Source organism: Ursus arctos, unplaced genomic scaffold, assembly GCF_023065955.2.
Source record: "Ursus arctos isolate Adak ecotype North America unplaced genomic scaffold, UrsArc2.0 scaffold_9, whole genome shotgun sequence".
Taxonomy (NCBI): Eukaryota; Metazoa; Chordata; class Mammalia; order Carnivora; family Ursidae; genus Ursus; species Ursus arctos.
The window spans coordinates 51711074-51729272 of record NW_026623111.1 but is presented as its reverse complement, the minus strand read 5'-3'; positions in this window follow the sequence as shown (position 1 = coordinate 51729272).

The following is an 18199-nucleotide window of genomic DNA, read 5'->3' as shown; positions in this document are numbered from 1 at the left end:
TATTAAATTACAACATTTTTGAAATTGTTAGAATAATTTCTTTCTCTATTGGGGGATGTGCCCTTGGCCTAGCTTCAGGACACTACATGAATCCTTTTCCCTTGACCTGTTATAAAATCCTCTCTTCTTTTTCTTTTCTCCATTCAAATTTGAGGCAACCTTGGGGCTTCAATCAATTGACAGGTTGTAAAAATATTATTGCCCTAGAGCAAGTCAAAGTTTCCTGTTGTGATTTTCCCATTAGTGACTAAAAAAAAGAAATCTTTTAATGTAGGCATGTGTTGAATGTTTGAGCCATTTGGGCAACTCAATAAACATTATTCTTTTTCTCTTTTTTAGAGAGCGTGTGTGTGAGTGGGGTCAGGAACGGGTAGAGGGAGAGGGAGAAAGAGAATCTTAAGTGGGCTCCATACCCTCTGTGTTTCAGCAAATAATGTTTTAGCAATTTATGACTGAGAGATGAAGCTAAGGCTTTATATAATGAGTGGAATTGCTGGAGTCAAATCTCAGTTCTGCCATTTAAATTGTTTTTAATAGAAAAAGACAACATTTTGAGGCTTAGAAAAGCAAATGTAAATAGTAAACTAATAATTTATTAATTTATTTTCTTAATAACTATGTGCCTTTGAGCAAAATAGCCTTAATACTTTTTACCTTTAAAATAATGATAATGATGTAATTAATAGTCTTATTATGAATGGATCCAACATTTACTTTAAGTCAGGTTTCATATTAAGTGCTTTAAAAAGCATTATTTTATTATATCTATATAACATACACCATACAAGGCTCATGGGTTTACACAACTCCTCAAGATCAGAAATGAAGTCCAACTCAAAAGTGAGTCTTAAACACTATTTGTACTGATTCAATGTCAACATTACAATGCAGACATCTGTTTCATGAGGCAAAACTTTTAAATCTTGACAGCAATTGAATATTTGTTTTATTATAATTTTCTAGAACACAAATTCAGTGTCTAACCAGTTGGACATATTGACATCAATGCTCATAATTTAGTTTATGGATTTAATTAACTTCAACTCCCTGGAAGGAAATTACTGATTGTGCTGTTATCTGTTTCCTTTACATAGAAGTTCCCAAGTCAAGCACCAAAAATGATCATTTTCTAGAGAGTGTTTTCAAGGAAATACTTCCCAGTTACTGTGAAATGCTAAATAATCAGGCTTCAGACAAACCAGAGCATCCCTAGGCCACAAGAAAGAGAAAGTCTTTGAACTTAGTTAAATAAAAAATAGATCTTATTCTTAAAAATACATATATATGTATATATTTTAATGTGTCTAGTTCTCTATTATCTTTTGATCAGATCAATATTTTAAGACTATTATATAAGTTTCATCATGATACACATTTGGGTTTCTGGATCTGCTGTGTTTGGATGGGTGACCTGATGTATAGATGGGAGGAGGAATAAAGGAAACAACTGGAGGATCTGGGCTACCTGGTTCTTACTTTTCTGTGGCCTAGATAATGCATAGTTCATGTACCCACTGTAGCTTTGCTTTTCGGCATCTAACATTTATACTAATTCCCTTCATTTAACAGCAGTGATATTAATGAGTTAAATGATAATAATATGTACATGAATATAAATACAAATACTAGGGGTGGCTGGGTGGCTCAGTTGGTTGAGTGTCTGCCATCGGCTCAGGTCATGATCCTGGAGTCCTAGGTCTGAACCCCGCTGCAGGTTGCCTTACTCAGCAGAGTCTGCTTCTCCCTCTACCTCCCCAGCCCCGCCGCCCCATTCATGCTCTCTCTCTTTCTCTCAAATGAATAAATAAAATCTTTAAAAAAATTATAAAAAGAAATACTAGCTACAGTTCATGGATCTCTATTTTCTGGACAGAATTTTAAGTATTTTAGACTTAATACTTTGCTTAATCCTCACTGTATCTTTATGAGGTAGTTGCCATTATTATGCATATTTTATTGCTGAGGAAATGGAGGTTTTTGGAGAACTAAGGCATGTGTCCCAGGCATATGCTGTTACCTTCTTTAGGGAATATGTTTCTATTTGAGTATTCAGGTAGATAGGCCCATTTTATTCTTTTTCCCACTTTGCTTTGTATATCTTCAAAAATCCTTTCTAGTATGTTGGAACAGGGCTTCGTGGGAGCCCAGGACATCTGAGAATGAGTACAACGTGAATTTCATGAACTATTCAGATTCTTCCTGGTTGAGAATTTCCCTAATCTGTGAAATGGGTGAAAAAAGATAATAACATTCTTTTAAATTTGCAGAAGAAGGCCTGGTATCTACAATCATTTTCCTACCAAAGCATGCAGAAGTAGCCAAATTGGTTCACACACATAGATACAGACATGTGAAACTTTTAAATCTTTTTTTCCCCTTGTGTTAACTCTTTTTGTGCTCTAAATTCACAACTAAAACATGATTTTCACTTTTCCCTTGCCTCCTCCTTACATTGATATTCTCTAACAAGGGATTTTTGCCAAGGTGAATGTCTTTCTTTCTTTCCTTTTTTTCCCCCCAAGAGGACTTTCTATTTCTAGCATTGTTGATCATATTTTTTAAAATTTCAGTTTGATACAACTCTATGACAAAATATTAACTGCTGGTAGGTGTGCTTGTTTCATTTTTCAAATTGTGAAACATTTTTTCTGATCATGGATGAAATTTCATATGTTTTGGAAAATTTGGAAACTACAGTAGGAAAGTAAAAAACGGCACTCATAATTTACACAAATGTAGCACCGATGAACGGATTAAATTTTTTTTTCTATTGTGAGCTATATTTACTTAGTTTAAAATATAATAGTATAATAATTAAAAGTAGTCACCACAAGATACCACTTTCCAGGGGAAAGAACTTTCAACGTTTTACCTGTATCTCTGGAACTTACACTCATATTTCTAAATTAAAATACATATTCTGCTATTTCTTGAGTTTTGAATTTTTGATATCTATTTTTCTTTTATGGTAGATGAGGATTTATGTTCAGAGACCACTTGCTTTCAATTAAACTCAGAAGTACTTACAGTATTCCTATTCTGACCATATGATATTTTGGTTAAATGAAATAATCAAGTATTTATATCATTATGGATTATATCATTATGGATATGTAAATATTGTTAAATGAACAAAATATCATAATACATTATAATACATTATAATTACATTGTTATTCTTAATGTAGAATTAAAAATTTTCTCTTTTGGTTTGTTTTCCTCTCTATGACCCCATTACTGACTCTCCACCAGCTCTCTGACATGCTATAAAATTCCTCTTCCTTGCTTAGAAGCAATGATACGCTGCTAGCAATGAGCACACCCACCATACTTAGGTCCTGTGTTCTAAATACCATTTTCTGATAGGAGGAATCGGTGTTCCTTAGAGAAATAACTGACTCTAGGGCTGGGGCAGGGCAAACGGGAAATTAGCCTGGAGCATGTTTTAGAACTTATAGTGAAGTACTCTAAGGCAGAAGGGTGGGGTCATATCAAAGGGCACAAGAGATAACCCAAAAAAGCTAATAGCCAAAGCCAGACAGTTTAAGTAGTATTGGATTATAACATGAAGTAAAAAATAAATGCAAATGAGTTTATATGCTGATACGAATAAATAACTAAATAAATGGGGGTTCAGAGACACAACTTATTTATAGAAAAATTCAAACAATATATATAGATACTCCTGCCCTCTCTTTAAGAAATAAACTTTAACCCCAGTCTAATCACAAGAAAAATATCTGAGAAACTCAGATACCTGGCCAGCACTCCTCAAGACTGTCACATGATATACAGGAAAGATTGAAAAACTGTCAAAGATTAGAGGGACTGGTGGGGGAGTTAAGATGGCAGAGGAGTAGGGGACCCCTTTTTCAGCCGGTCCCCTGAGTCGAGCTGGATATCTACGAGACTAGCCTGAACATCCACGGAATCAGTCTGAGATGCAGGAAGATACAACTGGATCTCTACAAACGAACATCTCCAGTGCTGAGTATTGAGCTATGAAGTGGGGAGCCGTGAAACCGCGCACAGATATCGGAAGATAAATGGAAGGGGGAGGGAGATGCCATGTTTGGGTGCTGGGAAGCGGTAGCCACCTGCACAGGGGAGCGGGCGGACTCACGGACTGGCACCAGCGAGAGAGCAGACTGAGAACGTGAGCTGGGGGTCACGCGCCACCAGACATCTCACGGATCTCCGGTGTGCTCACTGGATCCAGACTGAGACCCAGAGATCCGGGAGCGCACGGGGCGGCTGGCAGCTAGTGGCTGGCGGTGTTAGGAACACATAGGACAGAGACGTGCTGGCCCTGGAAGTGAGGGCTGGGACCCCGGGTGTGGGGCACACATCCTGGGACGCTGCAGGGTTGAGCAGCACCAACAGAAACAGAATTAAAGTGGCCAGAACATCAGTGGAGAACGGTCCGTGATCCCTCTGTTCTGAGACAGAAGCTGAGATTAGGCTACTGCTGCTCTTACTCTCAGAAGAGGCACAGCAAACCACGAGGGAAAGCGCCAGAGAACAAAAGCCTGGAAAGGCCAGCTTACAGTGTGACCACCCCCATCCCCCCTCACAGGGGACACGGAGACTCTACCCAAACAGGGTTGCCTGAATATCGGTGCGGCAGGCCCCTTGCCCAGAAGGCAGGTTGAAAAATCAAGAAGCCCACATCCCTAAGATCCCTATAAAACAAGGGCACACTGCCTGGGTCCCGGTCAATAATTTGGGCTCTGGACAACCCCGCAACCTCTCCTCATCAGAATGACGAGAAGGAGAAATCCCCCCAAGCAAAGAAAAGACAATGAGTTTGTGGCCTCTGCCACAGATTTAATGGATATGGATATAACCAAATTATCAGAAATGGAATTCAGAGTAACAATGGTCAAGATGATGTGTAGACTTGAAAAAAGTATTAATGAAAATGTTAATGAGAATATAGAATCTCTAAGGGTGGAAATGAGAGCGAATCTGGCAGAAATTAAAAATTCTATGAGCCCAATGCAGTCAAAACTAGAGGCTCTGACGGCCAGGGTGAATGAGGCAGAAGAATGTATCAGTGAATTGGAGGATGGGTTAGTAGAAGAGAAAACTAAAATAGAATCTGGACTCAAAAAAATCCATGCTAATGAATGTAGGTTACGGGAGATTACTGACTCAATGAAACGTTCCAATGTCAGAATCATTGGCATCCCCGAGGGGGTGGAGAAAAACAGAGGTCTAGAAGAGATATTTGAACAAATTGTAGCTGAAAACTTCCCTAATCTAGCAAGGAAAACAAACATTCATGTCCAAGAGGCAGAGAGGACCCCTCCCAAGCTCAACCACGACAAACCTACACCACGTCACGTCATAGTGCAATTCACAAATATTAGATGCAAGGATACAGTATTGAAAGCGGCCAGGGCAAAGAAATTTCTCACGTACCAAGGCAAAGGTATCAGAATTATGTCAGACCTGTCTACACAGACCTGGAATGAGAGAAAGGGTTGGGGGGGGGGCATTTTTAAAGCTCTTTCAGAGAAAAACATCCAGCCAAGGATCCTTTATCCAGCAAGGCTGTCATTCAGAATTGATGGTGAAATAAAGACCTTCCAGAATCGCCAGTCATTGACCAATTTTGTACCCATGAAACCAGCCCTACAGGAGATATTAAGGGGGGTTCTATAAAGGTAAAAAGGCCCCAAGAGTGATACAGAACAGAAAGTCACAATTGATAGAAACAAAGTCTGTACTGGCAACATGGCATCATTAAAATCCTATCTCTCAATATTTAGTCTCAATGTGAATGGCCTAAATGCTCCCATAATGTGCCACAGGGTTGCAGATTGGATAAAAGACATGACCCATCCATTTGCTGCCTACAAGAGACTCATTTTGAACCTAAAGACATTCAGACTGAAAGTAAAGGGATGGAATACCATCTTTCACACAAATGGACCTCAAAAGAAAGCTGGGGTAACAATTCTCATATCAGACAAATTGGATTTTAAACTAAAGACTATAGTTAGAGACACAGAAGGACACTATATTATTCTTAAAGGATGTATCCAACAAGTGGATATGACAATTATAAATATCTATGCCCCCAACAGGGGAGCAGCTAGATACACAAGCCAACTCTTAACTGGAATAAAGAGACATATAGATAAAAATATGATAATAGTAGGGGAGCTCAACACTCCACTATCAGAAATAGACAGAACACCCATGCAAAAAATCGACAAAGAAACAAGGACTTTGCCATACTCGACAAGTTGGACCTCATAGATATATATAGAACACTAGAGCCCAGAACCAAAGAATACTCATTCTATTCTAATGCCCATGGAGCATTCTCAAGAATAGACCATATCTGGGACACAAAACAGGTTTCAACTGATACCAAAAGACTGAAATTATCCCCTGCATATTCTCAGACCGCAACACTTTGAAATTGGAACTCAACCACAAGGAAAAATTTGGAAGAAACTCAAACACTTGGAGACTAAGAACCATCCTGCTCAGGAATGATTCAATAAACCAGGAAATCAAAAAATAATTTAAACAATTTATGGAGATGAGAATGAAAACACAACGGTCCAAAACCTATGGGATACTGCAAAGGGAGTCCTAAGGGGGAAATACATAGCCATCCAAGCCTCACTCAAGAATAGAAAAATCTAAAATGCAGTTTTTATATTCTCACCTCAAGAAGCTGGAACAGCAACAGAGGGACAGAGCTAATCCACGCACGAGGAAGCAGTTGAACAAGATTAGAGCAGAAATCAATGAATTAGAAACCAGGAGTACAGTAGAGCAGATCAACAGAACTAGAAGCCGGTTCTTTGAGAGAATCAATAAAATTGACAGACCACTGGCAAGACTTATCCAAAAGAATAGAGAAAGGACCCAAATTAATAAAATTATGAATGAAAAAGAAGAGGTCACAACCAACACCAATGAAATTGGAAGGATTATTAGAAACTTTTATCAAGAGCTATATGCCAATAAATTAAGCAATCTGGAAGAGATGGGGGCCTTCCTGGAAACCTATAAACTACCAAGACTGAAACAGGAAGAAATTGAATTTTTAAACAGGCCAATTAATTATGAAGAGATTGAGTCAGTGATAAACAACTTTCCAAAAAACAAAATCCAGGCCCAGACGGTTTTCCTGGAGAATTCAACCAAACATTCAAAGAAGAAATAATACCTATTCTCCTAAAGCTATTTCAAAAAATAGAAACAGAAGGAAAGCTACCAAACTCATTCTATGAGGCCATTATTACCTTGATCACCAAACCAGGTAAAGACCCCATCAAAAAGGAGAATACAGACTGATTTCCCTAATGAACATGGACACCAAAATCCTCAACAAGATCCTGGCTAATAGAATCCAACAGTACATTAAAAGGATTATCCATCATGACCAAGTGGGATTCATCCCAGGGATGCAAAGGTGGTTCAACATTCACAAATCAATTGGTGTCTTAGATTTTATCCAGAAAGAAAAATTCAAAAATCATATAATTCTGTCAATAGATGCAGAAAAAGCATTTGACAAAGTACAGCATCCTTTCCTGATTAAAACCCCCTTCAGAGTGTAGGGATAGAGGGTACATTCCTCAATCTCATAAAAACCATCTATGAAAAGCTTACAGCAAATATTATTCTCAATGGGGAAAAGCTGGAAGCCTTTCCCTTAAGATCAGGAACATGACAAGGATGCCTACTCTCACCACTATTATTCAACATAATACTAGAAGTCCTTGCAACAGCAATCAGACAACAAAAAGGGATAAAATGTATCCAAATCAGCAAAGAAGAAGTCAAACTGTCTCTCTTCGCAGATGACATGATACTCTATATGGAAAACCCTAAAGAATCCACTCCCAAACTATTAGAAGATATAGAGCAATTCAGTAATGTGGTGGGATACAAAATCAATGCTCAGAAATCAGTTGCATTTCTGTACACGAATAACAAAACTGAAGAAAGAGAATTAGGGAATCCATCCCATTAACAATAGCACCAAAAACCATATGTTACCTAGGAATTAACCAGAGACGTAAAGGACCTATATTCTAGAAACTATAAATCGCTCTTGAAAGACATTGAGGAAGACACAAAAAGATGGAAAAATATTCCATGCTCATGGATTCGAAGAATTAACATAGTTAAAATGTCCATGCTACCTGGAGCAATCTACACTTTCAATGCTATCCCGATCAAAATACCAATGACATTTTTCAAAGAACTGGAACAAATGGTCCTTAAATTTGTATGGAACCAGAAAAGGCCCTGAATCGCCAAGGAACTGTTGAAAAGGAAAAACAAAGCTGGGGGCATCACAATGCCGGATTTCGAGCTGTACTACAAAGCTGTGATCACAAAGACAGCATAGTACTGGCACAGAAACAGACACATAGACCAATGGAACAGAAGAGAGAACCCAGAAATGGACCCTCGACTCTTTGGGCAACTAATCTTTGATAAAACAGGAAAAAAACATCTGGTGGAAAAAGACAGTCTCTTCAATAAATGGTGCTGGGAAAATTGGACAGCTACATGCAAAAGAATGAAACTTGACCACTCTCTCACACCATACATAAAGAATGGATGAAAAACCTCGATGTGAAACAGGAATCCATCAAAATCCTAGAGGAGAACATAGGCAGCAACCTCTACGACATCGGCCAAAGCAACCTTTTTTCATGACACATCTCCAAAGGCAAGAGAAATAAAAGATAAAATGAACTTGTGGGGCATCATCAACATAAAAAGCTTCTGCACAGCCAAGGAAACAGTCAAAAAACTAAGAGGCAGCCCACGGAATGGGAGAAGATATTTGCAAATGACACTACAGATAAAAGACTAGTATCTAAGATCTACAAAGAACTTCTCAAACTCAATACGTGAGAAACAAATAAATCATAAAATGGGCAGAAGATATGAACAGACACTTTTCCAATGATGACATACAAATGGCTAACAGACACATGAAAAAATGTTCAAAATCATTAGCCATCAGGGAAATTCAAATCAAAACCACACTAAGATACCACCTTATGCCAGTTAGAATGGCAAAAATTGACAAGGGAAGAAACAACAATTGCTGGAGAGGATGTGGGTGAAGGGGATCCCTCCTACACTGTTGGTGGGAATGCAAGTTCGTACAGCCACTCTGGAAAACAGTGTGGAGGTCCCTTAAAAAGTTAAAAATTGAGCTACCCTATGACCCAGCCATTGCACTACTGGGTATTTACCCCAAAGATACAGATGTAGTGAAGAGAAGGGCCATATGCACCCCAACGTTCATAGCAGCATTGTCCACAATAGCTAAATCATGGAAGGAACCGAGATGCCCTTCAACAGATGACTGGATTAAGAAGCTGTGTTCCATATATACAATGGAGTATTACTCAGCTATCAGAAAGAACGATTTCTCAACATTTGCTGCAACATGGATGGCACTGGAGGAGATTATGCTAAGTGAAATAAGTCAAGCAGAGAAAGACAATTACCATATGATTTCTCTCATCTATGGAACATAAGAACTAGGATGATCAGTAGGGGAAGAAAGGGATATAGAAAGGGGGGGTAATTAGAAGGGGGAATGAAACATGAGAGACTATGGACTCTGAGAAACAAACTGGGGGCTTCAGAGGGGAGGGGGATGGGGGAATGGGATAGGCTGGTGATGGGTAGTAAGGAGGGCATGTATTGCATGGTGCACTGGGTGTTATACGCAACTAATGAATCATCGAACTTTACATCAGAAACCAGGGATGTACTGTATGGTGACTAACATAATATAAAAAACATTTTAAAAAAAGATTAGAGGAGACTGGAAGGTGTAACAACAACGCAGTGTGGTAGCAAGAATTGGATGCTAGAAGAAGAAAAGGATATTAATGGAAAAATCTAATAAAAGTCTGGACTTCATATATTTGTAAAGCAGTAATGTCAGTTTCTTAATTTTGGCAAATATACCGTGGTAATTCAAGATGTTAACCCTGGGGAAACTAAGTGAAAAATATATAGGAAATATATGGACTATCTTTGGAAGCTCTTCTGTAAGTCTAAATTTATTCCTAAATATGAAGTTCATTTAAAGAAAAGAATGCGTCTCACTAAGGCTAAACATATTAGGTAATCTGTCAGAGGCTTTTTTCTTTCACATGAAACTTTTTTCTGGTGCCCTTCATGTTCCTGGTCCCACGGAGACTACTTGCTGTCTTGGCCTGCTGTTCAGTTATCAACATGGCATTTTCCTCTTTCCATCATCCTGGGTACTCTCTTTACCTCTCTATTAAAATAGAACTATTATTTCCTGCCTCCTATGTCCTTTTTCTGTATGTCTCCAGCCACCATTTTTAGAGTAGCTGTCTTAGGTATATAGTACAAGAGAGTCACTTTTTGAGGCATTTGTCAAAAAATGTCTTTATTCTACCTTACCACTTAACTAATAATTCTGGAAGAAATTTTAGGATGGAAAACGTCCGAAAAAAAATCAACACACACCTTATTCCTATATTTTTGTTTGTCACTTCATTTATCCCCCATCCCTCCTTCTCATCATTATCACCACTGGAAGTGTTTAGGATATCTTTATCTCCAGAGCTCAGAAACTTCATGTTTCATTAATTATGGTGATAACTATTGTATGTCTTGCAGTTTAGAGAAATGTTATTTTAGTTTTTTGAACAAATTTTTCCTTTTCATTTTCTTTGTACCTTTTTTTCTGGAACTTTTGGTTGGCAGCAATTGGACTTCCAATATTAATTGTCTAACTTTTCTCTTTATTTTTTTCTATCATACTATTTTTTGAAAAATTTCTCAGTTTGTTTTTCAAAACTTGAACTGGAGATTTAATTGTCATGTTTATATACTCAAAAGGTCTTTCTTTTTCCCTGTCCTTTTTTAAAAAGCACCCTGTTCTTTTCTTCACAGAGCACTGTCTTCAAGAATATTAATCATATACACCTTTCGAAGTTGACTTCTATACCCTGTATTGTACCTATTTGCATTTGTTTGTTTTTATGTTTTGTTGTTATTGTTTATTTATACAATTATGTTGAAGGTTTTCCTCATGTGTTGGGTGATCTTTGACCATCTGTTTATATTTAAGATTGAAACACTAAAAACCAGAGAATCTGGTATTTGGGCAGAATTTATTGGTTGTTGGACTTCACTTTTGGGTGATCAGGCAGAATCACCAATTTGTTGGGGATATCCAAATTTCGCTATCTGTATATCCTTTCTTTGGGCTGATTGTTTCTCCAAGGAACATTATCCAGTTACAGGCTAGGGCAGTATAACGAGTCTCCCAGAGTCCTGGACAATGTAGGAGAAATCATTAATTCATATATGTAAGTAGTCTTCTGTTTTCAGTACCAAATTGTTGTCCTATTCTCAGTTGTTACTGATGTCTCTATCCTAGTGTCCAGAGTCCAATTCTTTTAAGACCTCCAAATATACCAAAGTTGAGAGAAGTCTTATGAATCACCTGGGTTGGAAAGGAAATGAAGAGGTCTAATTACCCCTTTAAACTGATTTTTAAATACTCCTATTTTTAGTCTCACCATGATTTCCACTTTCTGAAGTATCTGGTGCTTGCCATCCCTAAGTCTTCCTGGGATTCTGCTACATAAAGGGATGCTTCATGTTGGCATCATTTCCTGCATGGGTTTCAGCTTTCTCTTTTTTAGTTTTTCAGTTTCTCCTGTTTTAGTAACTGTTTACCTCTCATCTGCTTGTTTTCATGCTCCAAAAACTTGTTGACATCTTTTGGCTATTGTACACCTGCTTCTGTTCCTCATTAGTCCTGGGGTTATTCCCTCCTCCTCTTGCTCCTTCTTCTTCCTCCTCCTCCTTCTTCCTCTTTCTCTTCCTTCTCCTCCTCCTTCTTCCTCCTCCTCCTCCTCCTTCTTCCTCCTCCTCCTCCTCCTCCTCCTCCTCCTTGTTCTCCTTCTTCTTCCTCCTTCTCCTCCTGCTCCTCTTCTTCTTCTTTTTCTGTAATTTTAGTGGGCTTACAGGAGACAGCAGAGACTGGATGCATGCACTTAATGTACAATATTTACCACGCATCCTCCTTCAGTTTTTATCTAGATACCTTCACAAGTTTAGTTCCAATAGAACATGTGGTAATAACAAACTGTTGACGAATGTAATTAACTTGGGGCTTGTTCTTACTTTTTTGACTGTCTGAATCATGAAGGGGGAGGGGGCAACAAATATCAAGCTACCTTATTTATGTAAATAAATATTTTACTGAAAAATGCCAAAGCTTAGTTTGTCTCCAATTTGAAAGGCAGAGTATTTACATCAAATTACTTGGTCTTTTGGAAAAGGTTTGAGTGTACTGAAAATGAATTTGATTAGGGCTGAATGTGTGATTTGTACTGACATTTCTGAGACATTCAGATTTTTGAATGTGAAATATAAAATTAGCTTCAGTAGGGGTGTGAGGCTAACACATTTCAGCCAACTAGTTTGTTTACAAAAAGTCTATGGATTAAAAATAATTTTGGATAGCTCTAACACCAGCTGACTTAAGTTGTCATTGTCTTGAACCTTAAACTCACAAGCATATTGTAATAAGAAATTTCAAATTACCACTTGAGCTTCCCCAAGAAGTCTTAAAAGAATGAGGATGAAAATACACAGTTGTTTTGGAGGCCTCTGTGGCATCAGATTATGGCCTAGTACCCAGTTAGAAATGTCTGTCCATATGGAATATACACTCACGAAAAATGGGTGGAGTCCAAAACAGACAATGGCATTGGTAATTCTAGGCAGGCCTATCAAAAATTGCTTTCATCTTTCAAAGCACTGTAAGCAAGTACTATTAGATGCGAAGGACCAAAAAACACCTTCTTATCTTTGAAAGATTTCTCTCTCTCTTTTTTTTTTAATTTGGGCCCTTCTCTTCCTATGTCAGGTAGGAAATGGCCATTTAGCTTTCCTTTGTCTTCTAAAAGGCACAGAGGATGTGTCATCCTGAGTTACTTATTTTTTTTAAATACTAATTTTTTATTATGTTATGTTAGTCACCATACAGTATATCCTTAGTTTTTGATGTAATGTTCCATGATTCATTTTTTGCGTATAACACCCACTGCACCATGTAATATGTGCCCTCCTTAATACCCATCACCGGCCTATCCCAATTCCCCACCCCTCCTCTCTGAAGCCCTCAGTTTGTTTCCCAGAGTCCATAGTGTCTCGTGGTTCATTCCCTCTTCTGTTTACCCCCCCTTCATTCTTCCCTTCCTTCTCCTACTGATCTCCCTGCTATTTCTTATGTTCCATAAATGAGTGAAACCATATGAAAATTGTCTTTCTCTGCTTGACTTATTTCACTTAGCATAATCTCCTCCAGTCCCTAAATGTTGCTGCAAATGTTGTGTAATCGTTCTTTCTGATGGCTGAGTAATATTCCATTGTACATATGGACCACATCTTCTTAATCCAGTCATCTGTTGAAGGGCGTCTCGGCTCCTTCCACAATTTAGCTATTGTGGACAATGCTGCTATGAACATTGGGGTGCATATGGCCCTTCTCCTCACTACGTCTGTATCGTTGGGGTAAATACCCAGTAGAGCAATGGCTGGATCATAGGGTAGCTCAATTTTTTACTTTTTAAGGGACCTCCACACTGTTTTCCAGAGTGTCTGTACGAACTTGCATTCCCACCAACAATGTAGGAGGGGTCCCCTTTCCCCACATCCTCTCCAGCAATTGTTGTTTCTTGCCTTGTCAATTTTTGCCATTCTAACTGGCATAAGGTGCTATTTTAGTGTGGTTTTGATTTGAATTTCCCTGATGGCTAATGATTTTGAACAATTTTTTCATGTGTCTGTTAGCCATTTGTATGTCATCATTGGAAAAGTGTCTGTTCATATCTTCTGCCCATTTTTTAATTTGATTATTTGTTTCTCACGTATTGAGTTTGAGAAGTTCTTTGTAGATCTTGGATACTAGTCTTTTATCTGTAGTGTCATTTGCAAATATCTTCTCCCATTCCGTGGGCTGCCTCTTAGTTTTTCTGACTGTTTCCTTGGCTGTGCAGAAACCTTTTTATGTTGATGATGTCCCACAAGTTCATTTTATCTTTTGTTTCTTTTGCCTTTGGAGATGTGTCATGAAAAAAGTTGCTGTGGCCGGTATCAGAGAGGTTACAGCCTATGTTCTCCTCTAGGATTTTGATGGATTCCTGTCTCACATCGAGGTTTTTCATCCATTTGGACTTTATCTTTGTGTATGGTGTGAGAGAGTGGTCAAGTTTCATTATTTTGCATATAGCTGTCTAATTTTCCCAGCACCATTTACTGAAGAGACTGTCTTTTTTTCCACTGGATGTTTTTTCCTGCTTTATCAAAGATTAGTTGCCCAAAGAGTCGAGGGTCCATTTCTGGGTTCTCTCTTCTGTTCCATTGGTCTATGTGTCTGTTTCTGTGCCAGTACTATGCTGTCTTTGTGATCACAGCTTTGTAGTATAGCTCGAAATCCGGCATTGTGATGCCCCCAGCTTTGTTTTTCCTTTTCAACAGTTCCTTGGAGATTCAGGGCCTTTTTTGGTTCCACACAAATTTAAGGGCTGTTTGCTCCAGTTCTTTGAAAAATGTCGTTGGTATTTTGATCGGGATGGCATTGAAAGTGTAGATTGCTCTGGGTAGCATAGACATTGTAACTATGTTAATTCTTCTGATCCATGAGCATGGAATATTTTTCCATCTTTTTGTGTCTTCGTTAATGTCTTTCAAGAATAATATGTAGTTTCTAGAATATAGATCCTTTACGTCTCTGGTTAAGTTAATTCCATGATAACTTATGATTTTTGGTGCTATTTTAAATGGAATCGATTCCCTAATTTCTCTTTCTCCAGTCTCATTGTTCGTGTATAGAAATGCAACTGATTTCTGAGCATTGATTTTGTATCCCACCACATTACTGAATTGCTCTATAAGTTCTAGTAGTTTGGGGTGGAGTCTTTTGGGTTTTCCATATAGAGTATCATGTCATCTGTGAAGAGAGACAGTTTGACTTCTTCTTTGCTGATTTGGATACGTTTTATCCCTTTTTGTTGTCTGATTCCTGTTGCAAGGACTTCTAGGACTATGTTGAATAATAGTGGTGAGAGTGGGCATCCTTGTCGTGTTCCTGATCTTAAGGGAAAGGCTTCCAGCTTTTCCCCATTGAGAATGATATTCGCCGTAGGCTTTTCATAGATGGTTTTTATTAAATTGATGAATGTACCCTCTATCCCTACACTCTAAAGGGTTTTAATCACAAAAGGATGCTGTATTTTGTCCAATGCTTTTTCTGCATCTATTGAGATGATCACATGGTTCTTGACTCTTTTCTTGTTGATATGATCTATCACACTGATCGATTTGCGAATGTTGAACCACCCTTGCATCCTAGGGATGAATCCCACTTGGTTTTGATGGATAACCCTTTTAATGTACTATTGGATCCTATTAGCTAGGATCTTGTTGAGAATTTTGGCTTCCATATTCATCAGGGAAATCGGTCTGTAATTCTCCTTTTTGATGGGGTGTTTGCCTGGTTTGGATTAGGTTGGTAGTTTTCCTTCTGTTTCTATTTTTTGAGACAGCTTCAGGAGAATAGATATTATTTCTTCTTTCAATGTTTGGTAGAATTCCTTGGGGAATCCGTCAGGCACTGGAGTCTTGTTTTGGGGGAGATTTTTGATCACTGCTTTAATCTCTTCATAATTAATTGGTCTGTTTAAATAATCAATTTCTTCCTGTTTCAGTCTTGGTAGTTTATAGGTTTCCAGGAAGGCGTCCATCTCTTCCAGGTTGTTTAATTTCTTGGCATAAAACTGTTGTTATAAGTTTCTAATGATCCTTCCTATTTCATTGGTGTTGGTTGTGATCTCTCCCCTTTCATTCATAATTTTATTAATTTGGGTCCTTTCTCTATCCTTTTCAATAAGTCTGGCCACTGGCTTATTGATCTTATTTATTCTTTCAAAGAACCAGCTTCTAGTTCTGTTGATCTTCTCTACTGTATTCCTGCTTTCTAATTCATTGATCTCTGCTCTAATCTTGAATACCTGCCTTCTCGTACATGGGTTGGGCCTGTTGTTCTGTTCCAGCTCCAGCTTCTTGAGGTGAGAATAAAAAAACTGCATTTTAGATTTTTCTATTCTTTTGAGTGAGGCTTGGATGGCTATGTATTTTCCCCTTAGGACTGCCTTTGCAGTGTCCCATAGGTTTTGGACCGATGTGTTTTCATTCTCATTGGTCTCCAAAAATTGTTTAAACTGATTTTTAATTTCCTGGTTTACCCAATCATTCTTGAGCAGGATGGTTCTTAGTTTCCAAGTGTTTGAGTTTCTTCCAAATTTTTCCTTGTGATTGATTCCCAGTTTCAAAGCATTGTGGTCTGAGAATATGCAGGGAATAATCTCAGTCTTTTGGTATCAGTTGAGACCTGTTTTGTGACCCAGTATATGGTCTATTCTGGAGAAAGTTCCACGTGCATTTGAAAGGAATGAGTATTCTGTTGTTCTGGGATGTAGTGTTCTATATATATCTATGAGGTCCATCCGGTCCAGTATGTCATTCAAAACTCTTGTTTCTTTGTTGTTTTTCTGCTTAAGTGATCTGTCTATTGCTGATAGTGGAGTGTTGAGGTGGCCTACTATTAATGTATTATTATCTATATGTCTTTTTATTCTGGTTAAGAGTTGACTTATGTATCTAGCTGCTCCCCTGTTGGGGGCATAGATATTTATAATTCTCATATCCACTTGTTGGATACATCCTTTAAGAATAATATAGTGTCCTTCTGTATCTCTAACTACAGTCTTTAGTTTAAAATCTAATCTGTCTGATATGAGAATTGCTACTCCAACTTTCTTTTGTGGTTCATTGGCATGAAAAATGGTTTTCCATCCCTTCACTTTCAGTCTGGATGTATCTTTAGGTTCAAAATGAGTCTCTTGTAGACAGCAAATGGATGGGTCATGTCCTTTTATCCAATCTGCAACCCTGTGCAATTTTATGGGAGTTTTTAGGCCATTCACATTGAGAGTGATTGTTGAGAGATATGATTTTAATGATGTCATATTGCCTGTGAAGTCTTTGTTTCTATAGATTATAAATTTCTGTTCTGTATGACTCTTGGGGCCTTTTTACTTTTATGGAACCCCCCTTAATATCTCATGTAGGGCTGGTTTGGTGGTTATGAATTCCCTCAGTTTCTGCCAATCCTGGAAGGTCCTTATCTCTCCATCAATTCTGAATGACAGCCTTGCTGGATAAAGGATCCTTAGCTGCATGTTCTTCTCAGATAGAGCTTTGAAAATACCCCGCCAACCCTTCCTGGCCTGCCAGGTCTCTGTAGACAGGTCTGACGTTATTCTGATATTTTTCCCTCTGTATGTAAGGATTTTCTTCCCCCTGGCCGCTTTCAATACTGTATCCTTGGATCTAATATTTGTGAATTGCACTATGATGTGATGTGGTGTGGGTCTGTTGTCATTGACCTTGGGAGGGGTCCTCTCTGACTATTGGACACAAATGCTTGTTTCCTTTGCCAGTTTAGGGAAATTCTCAGCTATAATTTGTTCAAATATCTCTTTTAGACCTCTCTCTTTCTCCACCCCCTCAGGGATGCCAGAGAGTCTGACATTGGAACTTTTCATTGAATCAGTAATCTCCAGTAATCTACATTCTTGAGATTGGATTTTTTTGAGCCACGTTTCTATTTTAACTTTCTCTTCTACCATCCCATCCTCCAATTCACTAATTTGTTCTTCTGCCTCATTTACCCTGGCCATCAGAGCATCTAGTTTAGACTGCAATTGATTCACAGCATTTTTAATTTCTGTCAGATTCGCTCTTAGAGATTTTATATTGTTGTTAATATTTTCGTTAATATGTTTTTCAAGCCTACACATCATCTTGACCATTGTTACTCTGAACTCCATTTCTGATAATTTGGTTATATCCATCTCCATCAGTTCTGTGGCAGAGGCCACAGACTCATTGTCTTTCCTTTGTTGGGGGGGATTTCTCCTCCTCGTCAGTCTGATGAGGAGAGTTTGTGAGGATGCCTAGAGCCCAAATTATTGACCAGGACCCAGGCAGTGTGCACTTGTTTTATAGGGATTTTATATTGTTGTTAATATTTTCGTTAATATGTTTTTCAAGCCTACACATCATCTTGACCATTGTTACT